The 18,405-nt window shown below is 39.1% G+C and overlaps 1 protein-coding gene and 1 pseudogene across 1 annotated transcript in view; both read right to left on the reverse strand.

The window, feature by feature from the left end:
* Window positions 1-18,405, reverse strand: part of PLBD2 (phospholipase B domain containing 2) — a 634,614-nt gene that overhangs the window by 299,064 nt on the left and 317,145 nt on the right. The gene's annotated exons all lie outside the window — the stretch shown is intronic.
* On the reverse strand, window positions 15,936-16,800 carry LOC122800098 (annotated as a pseudogene).

Below are 18,405 nucleotides of genomic sequence, written 5' to 3' on the forward strand. Positions count from 1 at the left end.
TTTGGTAACAGACGGATTCACACAAATGGGTTCTGAAAATCATTTATCAAGGTTGAGTACAGATGGCAATGGATGGAAATTCCTCCTTTCTAGGGGGTCATTCCTTAACCCCCAGATCTAACTCATTTCCACATGTTCTTCATCACCAAGGAGTGGTGGAACCAGTTCCTCCTTCCCAGGAGAAGAAAAGGTTTTGTTCAGGAAGGTTCGTTGTGCCAAAGAAAGAGAATGATTGGAGACCAGTTCTGGATCTTTCTTTCCTAAACCTGTTTGTGATACGGCCCAGATCCAAAATGAAGTAACTTCGCAACCTGTTGCTGCTTCTTCCTCTTTCACATTTCTTGGTAATGCTAGACTTAAAAGATGCTTATCACATATCTACTCCTCCAGACTTCAGATGTTTAAGGTTGTGTGTGTCTGGACCACATTATCAGTTCTCTGTCTTAATCAGCAGTGATCAACATGATGAATAACAGTAGTGTTAACTATTCTCCTGATAGGAACTGTGAGTAGATTCTGCAATTGGATCATTTTTCAACGGGTCTTTAAGCTGGCCATCACAGCTTTTACTGTTTCTTGGTTTTTGATTTTAGTAGACAGGTAATTCCAGGTAGCAGGTCCCAATCTTGAGAAGGCTGTTTCTCCTATTGTTATAGGGAAAAATAATCATCATCTGTTATAAGATGTTCTCCACCACAGGATGCCTCTTAGTCTAAAATGACCTATTGGGATCACTGGAGCCACTGTCTAACTATAGCCTCCAGACCAGCTTTGTGCCATGTGAATGGAACTGCAACTGTCATCCTTCTGCACTAGGGTGGGCCATCAACAGACCCCTTTGAACTACAGATCCACAAATCAGACTAGTCTCATATGCAAAGGCATGGAAAGAAGTATCATGGAAATGATTAATAAGAACATAAAAATCTTTACACACTGAATCCCACCCAGTTTGGGTCCGTCAAGGGGAGGTCATGCATACTCAGCCTGGTGGACTTCTTTGAGAAGGTCACCAAGGCAAAGGATGAAAGCAAAATGGTGCATACTGCCTACTTTGACTTGGCTAAGGCATTTGATACAATACCCCACTCAGGCTTTGTAAAAAAAAAAAAAAAAACTCATGATTACAGGAATAAACTCCTATGTTACTTGATGGACAGCCAGCTGGTTCTCAAACAGAACCCAGGAAGTTAGGATAGGGGACACCACTTTCACAAAGAGGCTGGTCACTAGGGGAGTCCCTTAGAGCTCTTTGCTGAGTCTGCTCCTTCTTGGTATCCACTTCTTGGAAATCAAGGCCAATGTCAAGGGCCTCTGGCTGACCAAGTTTGGAGCACTCATAGAATCATCTCAAGACACTAACATCCTACAGGAAGGACTAACACTGACATATAACTGGTGCCAAAGCCACGGCTTAAAACTCAATACTAAGAAATGCATAATAGTACTCTTTAGGAAGTCAGGCACTCTAGGAAATTACCTCCTTGGTAACACACCCTTAAAGTAGAACCAGTAGTCAGGGATTTGGGTACGTATGTAGATAGTAACCTGGCATTCGATCAACATGTGTCTAACGTAGTAAGGAAATCATTCTATGCTACTCAACTTATAAGCAAGAGTATGGCATCTATCTAGGTCTAAGGAAGACCTCAGTCCCCCATTGAGTGCAGCACCGCCTTTTGTTGCGTACTTCACCATACAAATGCAACTGGAACATTCACAGAAATTCTTCACAAAAAAAGGCAGGGCATAAAGAGCATGTCCTATGCAGATTGCCTCAAAGCCCCATCTCTATACTCACTAGAGACTGTTGAGAGGTGCCTGACATACAAAGCAGCCTTGGATCCATGGGTGGCTCGTGGCATTGGACTGCCAGACTGCAGCCCCCTCAGCAACAAAAAAGAAAAAAAAATATTTTTTTTTTACGGTCTCAGTTCAGTTGACTTACTCGTCTTTTAAGTTTCTCGCTGCGGACTGACTCAGCGAGTACGCGCATGTGCACTTTGACGGTTGCATCAGTTTTAAAGAAAGACATTTTTTTTTTCTCTTTCTGCTGCAGTCCGGAGAGCAAATTAAGGCATCAGTGTGATGCCCAGCAGTCTATGCGGTTTGGAACCGCATAGAATTGGAAGGGGTTCAGACTGCGACGTCCGCAGGCACGTACATGACGTGCTTGGGCTAAATGGCTGCTGATTGGTTGTCGCTCTCTTCCTGGGCTTTATGTGCTGGGAAAAGAGCGAGAAGCAAACAGTTGCAGACAGTTTCTGTTGTGGACCGAGTGTCGTGAATCTAGTGAAGTCTTGATTTCTATTTCTTGGCGGCCTATTTCGTTAGCTGTGCTGGGTGTTAGCAGCTGAAGAAGTAGTAGAAGAGTACAGAGAGTTTTCTTCTTGGTGGTGGTATGTATGACAGAGTACATTCATTCAATATGTATAAATTCAATGTCTGACAATATGTTGTGATATATATATACATTCTGATTTATTCCTGCTCTAGACAAACAGTGACAGGAAATCTCTTAGTAGCATGTCAGATAAATATAATTGCAATTTCTGAATTCTGAAGCTTTTCACGATTCAAGTTTAAACCCTATACATTTTCTTTTGAGAACTGATCATATCTTATTTTTATGTCTCATCTGTTTTGCTTTAAAGATAGAAAATGCAGTACTTTTCAAAAATAGATCAAATCAATGACTTCTAAAATTATACAGTGATCTCTCTCTGAAGAGATTAGACATAGCCATTAAAACTAGATGGACTAGAGAATACAATTTTATTTTCTGACATTGGTAGATGCACACATTGCTGTCTGCCATTGTTTACAGATATTTTATGATGCTGTAATGGTTTCTGATTTGATGAGTAGCATTGTGATCATACTTTCCTTCCTAGTCCCAAGAGTCATAATGCTGTTTTCACTTATATTAGAGCAAATGTTATTATTACTACATCTGCCATATATTTTAGAGCACCTTAGAAATGTTTTTTTATTGTAATAAATGTGTAATACAGTCTGCAATTTTTAGAATAGAGGATTCTTCATAGTCCATATAGCCAAGGATAATGTTTCCATAATGAAAATATGAATGTTTTGCAATAAATACTTATAAATGCAGTCATAAAACTTTATAGACATTTCATGGCAGCAGCAATCCGACATCAAAAATAAATAAATAAATAGATAGACAGACAGATAGATAAGAATATCCAAACCTCTCAACTGTCCCCAATTTTGGCTCAAAAGGTTACTTTCCCCCTAATAATCCCGCTGCAAAATTGCAATGTTGGAAGAAAACGTGGAGGGTTTACAATTATAAATAACTGTAATGATCAGAGTTATAGATTACTTTTTATTTCAGAAATGCATGTAGATGATCTTATTTTGTCAGCTGCTCAAGTTAACAGCACTAATTTTAAAAAGGTGTCCCGTCTTTGACAGGTTCCCAGCTGTATTGTGTTTCAATTTTATATTTTTGCATAACATTTTTGGTCTGTTTTTCATAAAATTGTGATTTTCTGGCAAATTAGTAGCAAATCATTAAAGACTGATGTTAGAAAATAATGGCAGACATTTGAGTTTCAGATTTCATACCTTCAAAAATTCATACTAATGCAAGACCTACTACTATTCTATTATCTTTCTAAGTTTATAAGAGAAATATTTAAGCATTGTCTTTATTTTTGGGCCTGTGTCCCACTTCTATGTATGACTTTGTCCAGATTTCTTGCTGTGAGGTACGAGTGTCAGAGCTATCACCATCAGCCAGAGACATTTCAAACTGTGACCTACTTGTTGCACCCCACTCCCCATTGTAGTGGCACTGGATGTGTCCAAGCAAGGCAAGGAGCAGTTATGCAGTGTAAGTGTGCAGAGTATTCCCCCATCCAAGGTAGATCACAAATACGACCATGGCTTTTCATGTGTCCTTGATTTTGCAGAATGTTCTGGTTTTCTGTCATATTTTTATACTGTTGATTTATGCTTATTATTCAGAAAATGCATGCTGTTGCAGTGCCCTGTTGCTCTGTATTACAGTAGCAATGCTTTATTGACCATCAGGTAAGCTTGTCGGAGATTGTAAGATGCAAGTAAGCTTTAATAAGCATACTGTTAAAGAATTACCAACATTGAAAGCCTTTTCATTGTTGCCATGCAGATAATACTTGCATAACTAGGTAACGTATAAGCCTTAGGTATTGAAATGCACATGACAGTATTTGAAATAAAGGACAGGATTACAGTATTTTCAGAAGCTCATTACATTTGTTGGAGACTTGCAGTTATCTTTGCAGGCTTTACCCGTAAACTAAACAGAATGCCAATCTATCATGTGTGGTCTATAACTTGTGCAGTAATCCTTTAAGCAATTTATCTTGAGCTCGTTTCTTGTTTGCTGTTCATTTTTTACTTTGATCATGTGTTCCCCATGAAACAAGTAGATAGTTGTTGTCAGGCAGCAAGTCTTTTTTGGATAAGAAACATTTTTACAAGTGGGAATATCACAGAGATTGCTGCTTTCAGCATGTTACTTGGTAATTTTATAAAGCTGAATATAAATTATAATTAAGGAGAAGTGGTTTGAGTTGAGTGCTGCTTGTTTTATTTTATACTTGATTTTGACTGGCATTCCAGTAACGTATTTAAAAAAGCAATTTATTTTTTCATGCCTCACAACCTTTGTTTCCATCTAGATATTAAGTAAGTTGTCATGTAGCCAATGCATTGAAATATTTTTTTGTTCTACTCTTCATTTTGTCTTGACTGGACTCTCGTAATGATGGTTTGGCACCCAGGGCAGCGTATTTAAAGTTCCAGTTGTTGTAGTTTTGAGCATAGCCCCACCCCTTTCTCGTTGGTCACACCCCTTCCCATTGGCCCCACCCATTCAGCTGTCTCCTGCAGCCCCCCATTAATTTGAAGTCACCAGCCGCCACTGCTTGGATCCCACTCTGATGGACTTTTTGCATATCCACAAAACGAATACACAAATAGCATCAGAATTACTCAATCTTGGTACTTAAACTTTGCTGGTGACTAAATAGGACACACTGGATGACCAGATATGTCTCAGGGAGTTCCTAGTCTCTGGAACTGGCTACCCATCCATGTGAAGCAAAGCCCTTCCCCTAATCCTTTTCAAGAGAAGCTTGAGATGGTGGATGGGAGATCTGAATTACACCCTGGGCCTTTAATGGCTAAGGCAGTCTGTAAATCTTGCCCTAGCTTATATATACTTTTTAAAGTAACCTCTAAGGCACAAACTTGCAGGATACACTTGGGAGACTTGGCTAGGCTTACAAAGTCCCCAGTGGTCATTTGCTTAACACAGGTTCATACTAGGCTGTTTCAGAAAAAAAAATGTACTAATAATTATGCACAATACCAACTCACTGCACCATGTATAAGAAAATCAAAGAGGGCACAAACACTGGGTACCATGAAGGGAATATGACAAATGCCCTCCCACTGGGTACTACATTGCCCATACAAATAGTGTTGACATGTTCAAACTACAACAGGAGTCTGTTAAGAAATGACCTATGCTAAGTAGCTACAGTAAAGAAAACAAGTTTCTTTTGACATCTGGTAACATGGTGCCAGCCTGATAAGTGGCTTTCTTCCATTCATGCAGATCCCAAGTGCTTTCCTGTGCTTAGAGAATGGGGTTCTGTATTTTTTTTTTGCCCAGTACAAATTTTACCTTTAGCATTTTATGCATGTTAACTGACTTACGTAGGGTTCTAACTTTTTTTTTTTTTTTTTTTTTAGCTCTGATGAATTTTGTTATGACATTTTCAGATTAGCCTGTTAAGGGAACTTGGTGACAAAGTGTCATATGCTTTTAAGAGAAATGAGATTGTAAATGTCCTTGCCCATTCATTCTCAGACAGTACCCTGGATTTAAGTTGCATAAATCTGGCATACTTGGGGGTCCTCAGATGGTACGATGAAAACTTGAGCAAAGGATTTTAAGTCTAAGTTTTGGTAGACTGATGAGCTTTGTTGAAAATATATGAAAAACAGGATTGTTCCCCATTTTAACTGATTGATTGTTATGGGATTCTGTTATGAAATTCAGAGTAGTCATTTGGTAATGCTTCTCAATTCCACTCAATTCCATTTGTAAATGCTATCATACAGCAATTCTGTAATTCACCTATGAAATTCAGAGTAGTTGTTTTGGTGATGCTTCTCAATCTGATTTGTAAACGCCATCATACAGCAATTCTGTAATGTACCACATCACAACCAGTGATGCCCTCTGATATGTAGTCACCAATGAGCTATATCCTGGCATTTACAGCCAGAGAACCAAGACTGGTTGCACTCTTATAGCTCACAGGAGGTTACTAGGCTAATGGCCCTGGGACCCTTACAACACTAGCCAAGAGTTTATCACCAAAAAGAAATCTCAGTCAGCACCTGTCGCCCCTGTCAATGAGGGACACATGTGGAACCCCTGGTACAAATTTGTGGTTTCCCATCCACTCATCAAGATTGTGCTTGAAGAGGGTCAGCGAGATACTCTGATGTGTAGGGGAAGTCTATTCCAGAGACAGGGCAGCCACTGGGAGACAAACCCATCTCTCCAGCAGTTGATGTTGCATATGAGATTCAAGCCTTTCAAGCGGGTAATGCGTGAGGAGTTAGACTTACAGATATGGAGCATTTCTAGTAGGGCAGGGTCTGAGATTGATTTGTAAGTGAGACACAGATAACCTCTGAGCAATCTGTATGATACAGAGTAGAGTGATAGTGATTTGTGCCTGTCCACATAGGACAAGTGTTGGAGGCCATGGATTCTTTTTGTGAGCTATTTCTGTGACCTTTCCAGTTGGTGCAGATGTTTGGAGAAGTACATACCAAATGGGGCATTATGCTCAATTATTAGTCTAATGAGAAAGGATTATAGAGAGGTAATAACCTCTTTCTGGATGCAATCCCTTTACTTACGAGATGAACCAAGTAAAAGGCTTTTCTGACCACTGCCACTACATGATGGTCAAATGTGAGATTGTTATCAACCTGGAGTACCCAGGTCTCTCACCACAGGTTGTGTGTTTAGGGGGTTGTCGTTGATGTGGTAATCAGTAGGGGTCATGTTTCTGCCAAATTGTATGATGATACATTTTTTTGCATTTAGCTTAAGGCTATGACTTTGGCATCAGTCATTTGTTACTGTGACACCCTCTTGCAGTATCTTAACATCATTTGGGAGTCAGCGACAGCACCCAAATTACGCAAACTTGGTCAGCCGCAGGCCTTTTGTTTTCATCTGGACCGCTGAAAAGTACATGACAAACAGTAGGGGTCCCAGGACAGATCCCTGGGGAACTCCACTAGTGACAGGTCTGCTATCGGAGGTGGAGGTGCTTATTTTGAGCTTGAGGGTCCTGTCAGTGAGCTAGTTGGCCACCCACCTGATGAGACACGGATTTATGCCAAGCTGTGTTAGCTTTTCGATGATGCCTGAGTGGGGGATTGTGTCAAAAGCCTTGGCCAAGTCAAGGTAAGCTGTATGTACTGACTTTCCCTCATCCAGGGCCTTGGTGACAGTCTCACAGAAGTCTACCAGGTTCAACAGGCAAGATCTGCCTTTGACGAATCCAAACTGGTGGAGTCAAATGCGTGGAGATTGTCTATGTCCTTGTTTATGAGATCCATAATAATATGCTCCATGGCTTTACAGATCAGACCCGTCAAGCTAATGTGGCGATAGTTTCAGGTTCAGTAATGACACCATTCTCCACTCTGCTGGAATGAAGCCTGTACTTAGGCTGTGGTTGAATAGGGTGCTCAATGGTGAATGCAGTTCTTGCTGGAGATGGTGCAGAATACAATCTGGAATACTATCAGGTCCCATGGAAGCTGTGTTCTTTGCCTTGGATAGGCCATTTAGCACGATTTACAGAGATGTGAGGTAGAGGACAAGTATCAGGGATGTTAAAAGGGTGTTTGGGGGAGACGGGGGTGAAGTTTGCACTGAACCTATCTGCTAGCAGGTTGGCCAAGTCAACAGGATCAGTGGAAGTGATGCTGTTAAGTACTAATTCGGAACAAACCTGGGCTTTGCCATGGAGGTTCTTGAAGTAATAAAGAAGGCTTTGTGGTTTTCCTTCATTTCAGGGGCTAGTTTTGATTCATAATTGGCTTTGTAGGTTTTCACTAGTGATCAAATTTGCTTGTTGAGGCTAGGGAGAGAGTTTTTCAACTTGAAATTTGTTCCTTTTTACTCTTGGATAAGAGTTTCTTCCTTTTGTTGTAAAGCCTGTTGATACAGGATGTCCACCAAACAGGTTTGTGTTTCCTTGAGGAGCAGGCTTTAATTCTGTTGGGCATGACTCAGTCCATGCAGTTGTACAGGTGCTTGTATACTGCAATGGCATACTGTTCAGCATAGCTGTCTGCATCCTCTGAGGGGGTGGTGGTGTGAAGCTACTGACACCCTCCCTTAGGAGGTTGTAGTCAGCTTTTGAGAAGTTCTTTAGCTTGATTACAACTGGGAGGTGGGGTTGGGTGGGATAGAAAGTTCGAAAGAGGCAGTCTAATGATCTGATCCCACCATGGAAGAGCATACTATGGGAATGGTGCAGCGGTCACTCACATTGATGAGAACCAAGTCCAGAATGTTATCTCCCCTTGTTGGGGATGAGACAAGCTGGTCTAGTGCATTAGAACTGATGAAGTCAAGAAATCATTGAGGGTGTGCTTTAGTGCAGAAATAGTTCACCCAGTCTATGGTGGGGTAGTTGAAGTCACCAAGATCAGGGTGTTAGGCGGTACACTGATGGAGTCAAGTAAATCCAGGTAAGAGGTGTGGGTGTCAGGAGTGATGGGGGGGGTCTATAGCTGGCTATAACTTGGATGGGTATCTTGCCAACTGTCAGTTGTACCTGGAGTAGTTCCAGTGCGTCATGCTTGCAGACCAATCTGGAAGTGGTATATCATGGACAGAAGTAGGTTAAAAATTAAAAAGATAGCTGGGTGCACAAGACCCAGGATAAAAAAGTGTCCAGTCCTGGTAGGCGCACTGGTACCAGGACAGGAAAAAATGATAGTGTAGAATCCTCAAAATATGGAAACATTCCTAGATGGCCCCCTGTTGTAGAAGGAAGTAGCAGTCCACAAAATTCAAACTGACAGGCCAAAGAACAGCCATAAAGACGATACAGTGGGACTCTTGAGGATAAGAAAGAAATTATGTATTGTTACTATTATGCAAAAAGCCCAGAATTTCCAGACACAAGATACACAAAAAGATTAAGAAATAAATTAGAGGAAAGAAAAATACTTCTGCAAGAAAAACAGTCAGAAGCTTCAAATAAAAATGTGTGGTCATTAATACAACAGATTTTTGATAAACAATATATAGACCAAGGAACTTTGATCTGTTTGGAAAAAGAAGCATCTGAGGAAGTGCATAAATATAAAAAAACAAAAACCTAGACATTTTTGAAAAGTATAAAAAAGAAATATGGACATGGGAAAGAGAGATTTGATATGGTGCAATATTTTTGCAAAGGTGAAAACCAGATTAAACAACATAATAAAGGCCGCCCCAAAGATATTCAAAGAGAAATATAGGCAAAATCATCCAGACATGGAAAATTTCACAATAAAAAAATATCAAAAAGAGGGAATGCAGAAAAGTACATTAGCAAAGTAGAAGTTAAAAAAATAGAAGTTGAAGTTAAGGAGTGCCTGCGATATGAAGGATTTGATGTAGAAGGCCTAACACAGGTTACATCACAGCATGATGGAACGAGTATCCAAATTAAAGGAGAAAAAGCAAGATCAGGAGTCATCTGAAGAAGAAATATGGACATGGGAAAGAAAGAGCTAATGTGGTGTAATATCTATGCAAAGGAGAAAGCAAAATTAATCAGTACAAAAAGGGCAGCACCAAAGACATTTGAAGAGAAATACAGGCAAAGGAAGCTGGACATAGAAAACTTTACAATACAAAAAATAAGAAAAAAAGGAAAAGTAGAAAAGGAGATCAGTAATGGAGGAGTTAAAAAAAATAGAAACTGAGGTTATGGAGTACCTCCTCCAAAGTGAAGGATTCAATGTAGAAAATCTTATTCAGAAAGCACCACAAAAGGATAGAGCAATGGAGCTCCAAATTAAGGGAAAACCAGTAGAACGGGAAGCAATTGGACAGGTGCCATATGAAGATATTTTGGAGCCTCCCACAGGAAATGAGTATAAACATTCACTTTAAGCTGGAAGGCAAGGGAATGACACAGTTAATGTTGAGAAGTGATAGGTCAGTGAATTCTCATATGACAGAGCAATGGATGGCACAGGATGAAATTGAAGAGAATGTGCCACATGAAGATGCAATAGAACTTTCTATAGAATGCCCGCAAGAAATGGAAAACAAAAATGTGCTCTCAGTTTAGAAGAAAACGAGCTAAGAGAAGAGTTGCTTGACTTAATAGAGATAGACATATTAAGATCAATGAAAGAAAGACTGCAGGAGGTCAATAAAACCCAAAAAGTCAAAAGTTTGATAAAACAAATGAACACAATAATTAGGACTGTCCATACAGATCCATGCAATATAACAGAAGTAAACAGGATATATTACTGTGCAGCTAAATTAATAACTGATAAAGTTCTACCACAAGAACACAGGGTAGTGAGAAAGAGAAAGGGGAGAAATCAAACACCATCATGGAAGTATCGAACTGAGAAAACTATAAAGCAACTAAGACAAGAAGAGTCACTGTTAGAAAAGGGAACAGATCAACGAAAATACTTAGAAAGACAGATGTGATAAAAAGCAATGCCTGGTATTAGAACAGATCAGGATTTATCATGTACTATGGCAAAAACTCAAAATCTCAGCACAGGTGGAGAAACTTAGAAGACACCAGATAAATATATTAGTACAAAAAAGCAATTTATTGAGAACTCAAAAAAACAGAGAATTGAGAAACAAGGTAAAAGGAATTGAAAGATAACAAAAAAAAGAAGAAATAGATACATTTTGGAGAAGTATCTATGAAGATTCTGTGGAACAAAGATGCTAAATGGATAAAAGAAGTAAAAGAAAGAATAAGAAGTTTAAAGGTAGAGGATATGAAATTGGATGAAGAAACAGCCAGAGAGATTGAAACAAAGTTAAGAAAAGCCTGAAATTGGAAAACCTCAGGCCCAGATGTAGCATCTAACTTCTGGTTAAAAGTATTAACATCTTTGTGTGAAGATTTAGCCATGAGTAAGAACTATTTATAAGCACACCCCGAACAGACAACAACCTGGCTAACAGGAAAAACATTGCTCCTGCTTAAGAGTGAACCTGCAAACTACCCTAAAATTATAGGCCAAAAACTTGCCTTCAGACGACATATAAACTACACATTGGAATTTATAGAGTCTGTAGTCATTTAGAAGAAAACTCAATTATGGCAATGGAACAAAAGGGCAATAAAAGAAAGTCATATGGAATAAAGGATCATTTGCTGTTAAAGTCATAGTGGAAAACTGTAAAATGGAGAACAATTTAAGCAAGGCATGGGATGACTACAAAAAAAGCATTTGATAGTATCAGTATCTCACATTCACAGATAACAGAGTGCTTAAAAATGTATAAGATACACCCTACACTGGTCAACTACATTACAGTGACCATGAAACAGTGGCAAACCACTTTGCAATTAAGCCATGATAAAGGACTAATTATTCCAAGGATAAAAATTCAAAGGGGAATATTCTAGTGTGACTCTGTTTGCTACTCTGTATTCCCCTTAACCCATTAAGCTGTTTACTTAGCTTAGGCCATGGCTATAACTTGGCAACTAGAAAACAAAGTGTAAAGACTTATCTTCTCTTTGTCAATGATTTGAAACCGTACAGCTCATCAGATGAGGAAGTGAAACTGCAAGTTGTCAAAACTTTTTCAGATGATATAAGAATGTCATCTGGTCTTGATAAATGAGCAAAAGCAACCTTAAAAGCAGGAAAACTGCAGCACCAAGAAAACCATCAGTTTGGGAATAGAATGTGATATAAAAGAACTTGAGCAAGAGAGAGTATATAAACATTTGGGAATTGATGAATGATCAACAATAAAACCTGAACAAATGCAAATAAAACTTCGTAAAGAGGACTTTAGAAGACTTAAATTAATCCTGAAAACAGCACTGACATATAGGAACAAAATCCAAGCTATAAACCAGTTTGCTCATCCTGTCCTAACTTATAGTTCTGGAGTGAGTGACTGACCACAAAATGTGTTGGATAGATTAGACAAGAAAACAAGGAAGCTTTATGCTCACCAAATTATTTATAAAAATCAATGCATACCAAGATTACGTATTCCCCATTCTAAAGGAGGGATAGGCCTCCATGAAATTGTTTACATGTACAGATCTGCAATCGTGGGACTCTACACATATCTGCTGACCTCACAAGACCCAAATGTAGTGAAAGTTTTGAAACATGAGGAGAATAAATCTAAGATGACTTCCCTTCTTCAGCTAGCAGAAACATACTGGTGTCAAGTAGGAATGGAAATCAAACCACAAGTGGATAAAAAAAAAACAGGCAGCAACTGACTGTGCCAAAAAAACAAAAGAAAGAATATAAGGTGAAGGACCAGATAAGAAGGCAAAAAATGTGGAAAATGCATAAATATAGTTTTAAGTATAGAAAACTTCTGAAAGAACCGCATGCTGATCAGGAATGATCGCAGGAATGGTTATGGAGAGGCGAATTCAAACCAAGAGATGAAAGGTTAATATTGGCAGCCCAAGAGAGTGGGCTACGTACACATTGGTTTACAAAGTCCATTGAGCATGTGGGAGAAACAGACAAATGTAGGTTTTGTAAAACAGAATTGGAAACAGTTGCACACCTCGTTGCAACATACTAATGGCAGAAGGACTGTATACTGAAAGGCATAATAATGTGGCGAAACTATTGCACTGGGCATTGTGCAAACATTATGGTACTGAAGTGGCTGAAAAACACTGGAAACATGAGACACAAAACATCAAAGAAAATGATCAAGCCTACATCACATGGGATCATCAATTGCCAAGAGTTCAAAAGATAGATGCTAGAAAACCAGACACAGTGGTCCAAGAAAGAAGACAAAAGTAGCATTGATCATTGAAATTGCCACACCCAGTGACTACACTGTGTTGCGTAGAGAGAGATACAAAGTCATAAAATATCAGGGTCTGCAGGCAGAAATGATAGCAATGTGGAAGACAGTTCCAATAGTAGTAGGAGCAATGGGTCTTATCAAAAAGAACCTACAATCGTATTTAGATACTTGTAACTCCGCGGTGGTGGTGCTGCGGTAGCGTTGTTGCCTCACAGTAAGACGCTGTCTGGTTCGATTCTCAGCCAAAGCGTCTTCTGCGTGGAGACATGCGTGAATGGGCATACCTTCATTGAAGGTTGTGCATCAGGGCTGGTAACTCGGCACGTAAAAATCAACTACCAATCATTAGCGGACCGGAGTTTCCACTGTGGTGACCCCTAACCGGGAAAAGCCGAAAGAAACACCACCACCACCAATCCATGTAACTCCATACAAATTGCAAAAGGAGTCATTACTGGGCACATTGCGGGTGCTGCGAAGAGCAATTTTTGCTGATATCAAAGAGTGAAATAATAATAATTTCATGAACTTTAATCATACTTGGGAATGGAGTCTATTCCCATCATAGAATTAAAAACCCAAAAGATTTAAAGAAATTAAAGAGAAAACTACAGTCTTTGTCGCAGGCAAGATGCTGCAAAACTTGTTTGGACACTGGTAACAAACTCTTCTGATTTCATCTAAATTCCATTCCTTGTGGATTTCACAATGTACAATCTTGGCTCTTGACACAAACTTTTCACAAATCTGATGCGATCAAAACCTTTTGACGTCTGCATCCTCACTATCTCCCCATTTTGTAAAGAACAGCGCAGTTTGTTGGTTTTATCATAGCAAGACTTTTGGGACAAACAATTTAACAGTTGGGTTTTTAATGCTTTGTTGTTCTTAGCACATGGAACTAATAAATTACTGCTGATTGGTAGTGTGGTCCTGGCTTGTCTCGACATAAGTCTCTGAGCAGGTGAACCAAAATGATTATCATGAAAAATGTTTCTGAGATTTAACAAGTTTTGAAAAACATTGATATTGTCATGCCTGGATTTCTCTGCGGACTACCATGGACAGAAAAATGCCATTTCAAATTAGTAATGACAGTACTGAAAGTTAGGTTGGGAAGTAGGTCATTCTCGAACCAATTTAAATAGGAGTCCACAAACAACAAATAATGTTGATCATTCCACTCAAAGATATCTGTGGCTACTGTCGACCAAGGTAGTTCAGAGATCTGGCTTAAATGAAGTGGTTCTTTCTGTTGATGCGACTTTGTACTATTACATACTGACCAAGATGAAAGTACTTTCTCAATACCTCTTGACATAGAAGGCCAAAATACCAGACTTCTCACCCTTCTTTTGGTAGAATCAGTTCCTGGGTAGCCACGATGCAAGATCTTAACATAGTCTTGTTGCAAGGCCTTGGAAACAATCACTTTAGGACCTTTCAAGATGATATTGTCTGACAAAATCTTATCTCTGTATGGAAAATATGGTTGCACTTTTACTGATAAACAAGATTGCTTTGAAGGCTATCTTTGACAGATAAAGAGGATGAGCTTCTGCAGAATTGGATCTGAAGCTGTGTGAGTTCTGAGCTCATCATCAAGATTTGTGGAAGAAAAATTTCTCACTTCCATGACCTTAAAATCAAGTTGCTTATTGTTACACTGTTCTGTGGTTTGTCTTGGCGATCTGGATAAGGTATCAGCAAGATAAAGAAGGTTGCCTTTTGTGTAAACAAGAGTGAAATTGTACTTCTCCAATTTGAGCATCATACATTGCAGTCTAGCTGGAGTTGTATGCACAGGCTCTCTCAAAACAGTAACTAGAGTTTGGTGCCCAGTTTCAATCTGGACAGGTCGAACATAAATATAATCATGAAACTTTGAACATGCAAACAAAATGGCCAAAAGCGCTCTCAATCTGGGCATATTGCATCTTGGTCTGGGTAAGAGCTCTCAATGCACAGGCTGCTGGTCTACCCTCTTGATGAACGACTGTACCTACAGCAAACTTAGAAGCATCACAAGAAAGAGCAACTGGCATGTGAACATCATAGTAGCCAAGAGTTGGTAGGTTGGCAATTTTTTGTTTCAGGGCATCAAATACTCTTTGGTGCTATTCTGACCATGACCAAATTACATCTTTGCATGTCAGCTCTTGTAATGGCACTGAAAGTTGGCTTAAATCTGGAATGAACTTGCCTAGATAGTAGACCATGCCAAGAAAACGTTGTAGGGCTTGGACATCGTCTGGAGCTGGCATCTTGAGAATTGCCTTTTGCTCTTAAGGATCTTGTCGTAAACCTGAATTGGTAAACAAAAGACCAACATAAATAAAAGTACAGTTGTGTACACTTACCATAAATGTAGATGTTAGAGTGTATTCACTGTTGCAGTCATTACATTTGGGTAATCTGCTGGCAGGTTGCCCTCAGTCGGCCTGATTAACAAAGTCTTGGGTCCTGCGTCGGTTGTTGTCCCTTCTTCCATGATGTCAGGGGTATAAAACATGTAGCCGACACCATTTTCATCAGTTTTTCTTGCCCCAGATGATGTTAGGTGCCCCCCAAATGGGGAGCAAAATATATATATGCATGTAATTTAGAACACAAAAAATATACCTCCAAATAAAAGCAAATACAACAAAAAAGCTTTTGAGCATAGTAAAAGAAAGAAGAGGTATAAAAAGAGAAAAGTAGGGGACTGGCGGGTGGGTAACCAGGACTGCAACAGTGAATACACTCGAACATCTACATTTATATTAAGTGTACACAACTGTACTATGTTCTTCGTGTTTCACTGTTGCAGTCATTACATTTGGGTAGAATAAAACACAGCAAATAACCTGAATAGACTGTAAAACCAAAAAGTAGTAGTTCCAAGTCGCCAAGGATGATATAAAAATTCTTTATTCCAACAATAAAAGGTGTGCTTGTCCCTATTTGGTGGAGCTCCCCGGTGGACACGTCCGATCCAGAAGTTTTGGACACCTGTGTGAAGCTGGTCTTGGAGGTATGCAACAAGATTTGGCATGTGTATAAAGACATCATCATCAGCAGACATCACAAAATTGGCATGTTGACAAAATGTGTTTGCCCACTTCATCTGCAAAATAAATTTCAGGGTAAGATTATGAAAAGTGTCAAGAAAATTCTGCTGTACAAGATCAGAGTAGATGTCATTTTCCTTCAGTAGTCTCTTCTGCATGTCTTGACTTTTTAATGGATCTTTGTATACTCCTAAGACAAACACAATCTTGACATTAACCTTTAGTTCGGATCGGATGTACTTTTCATTTCCCCAAGTTCTTCGAATAGTATCCCGTCGCTGCTGGTTCTCTGGGGGGGGTCTTTACAAACAACACTAGAAGAACATCCTGACTTTTACATTTCTTTTCCTGGTTGATCAAGTATGGATATTCTACAAGAGTAGCAGCTTCCTGGTTGCTAACAGACAAGCTGTCATTTAAAAAATTATAATGGTTTATTATATACCGATAGGAATAAGACTTCATGTGGCTCACAACATGGGTATCAAGTTGTTCCCAGTAGATCAGAAGAAGAGACATTATAAAACATATGCAAAATAGATGAATCAACTGGCATTTTCTGCCTCTCCTAAGGCCAATAAACATTTCTGTATTGTTCTTTTTGATTTTTATGAATATGTCTCACCTAAGGCAGAAAATGCAGTGACATTTTTTTTATAACCATCTTAGAGGGACATTTGTTATGAAGACCCCATGATGAGGATGTACACACATTCTACAGCAGTAGTAGTTGTTGACAGAGATAGTTTCATATTTTGCTAGAGCATGAATTGAAGCAATGACAATCACAGGGTCAGATGTCTGGGGTACTGTCTTCTGTTGGTTATGTTTTTTTTACTGCTGTTAGCCTGTGGTTGGATACACCTTTGTATTAGAGTCTGTACAACTCCACGTACATCACCATTACAGTCTACAGGTCATTAAATGTACAACATTCCTTGAAGTTCAGTGCTTAGGAACTTCCTTTAGTTTATTTTCCAAGCAGTCAGTTTATAGTGGCTGTTTGTTTAACAGGATGTTCCCAAATGCTTTTCTACTTAATACAATAGGATGACTCCCTGTTTTAATTTTTTTAACCATGTCTCAAATGGTTTATTTTGATCCAAGGACTATGGGATTGTTTTTCTTAGGCTGGTGGTGAATGTTGCAAGAAACTGTTCACGTATATTTAAAGGGCTTCACTACCATATCTCTTGGCAAAGACCGGACTCATTTGGCACATGCTATTACATCTGACTACCAGTAATCTTGGAAAATAAACTAAAGGAAGTTCCTAAGCACTGAACTTCAAGGAATGTTGTACATTTAATGACCTGTAGACTGTAATGGTGATGTACGTGGAGTTGTACAGACTCTAATACAAAGGTGTCTCAACCACAGGCTAACAGCAGTAAAAAAAACATAACCAACAGAAGACAGTACCCCAGACATCTGACCCTGTGATTGTCATTGCTTCAATTCATGCTCTAGCAAAATATGAAACTATCTGTCAACAACTACTACTGCTGTAGAATGTGTGTACATCCTCATCATTGGGTCTTCATAACAAATGTCCCTCTACAGATTGACTTAAGATGGTTATAAAAAAATGTCACTGCATTTTCTGCCTTAGGTGAGACATATTCATAAAAATCAAAAAGAACAATACAGAAATGTTTATTGGCCTTAGGAGAGGCAGAAAATGCCAGTTGATTCATCTATTTTGCATATGTTTTATAACGTCTCTTCTTCTGATCTACTGGGAACAACCTGATACCCATGTTGTGAGCCACATGAAGTCTTATTCCTATTGGTATATAATAAACCAGTATAATTTTTTAAATGACAGCTTGTCTGTTAGCAACCAGGAAGCTGCTACTCTTGTAGAATATCCAATACTTGATCAACCAGGAAAAGAAATGTAAAAGTCAGGATGTTCTTCTAGTGTTGTTTGTAAAGACCCCACCAGAGAACCAGCAGCGACGGGATACTATTCGAAGAACTTGGGGAAATGAAAAGTACATCCGATCCGAACTAAAGGTTAATGTCAAGATTGTGTTTGTCTTAGGAGTACACAAAGATCCATTAAAAAGTCAAGACATGCAGAAGAGACTACTGAAGGAAAATGACATCTACTCTGATCTTGTACAGCAGAATTTTCTTGACACTTTTCATAATCTTACCCTGAAATTTATTTTGCAGATGTAGTGGGCAAACACATTTTGTCAACATGCCAATTTTGTGATGTCTGCT

This window comes from Protopterus annectens, chromosome 4.part0 (genome assembly GCF_019279795.1).
Source record: "Protopterus annectens isolate FY-2018-M chromosome 4.part0, PAN1.0, whole genome shotgun sequence".
Taxonomy (NCBI): domain Eukaryota; kingdom Metazoa; phylum Chordata; order Ceratodontiformes; family Protopteridae; genus Protopterus; species Protopterus annectens.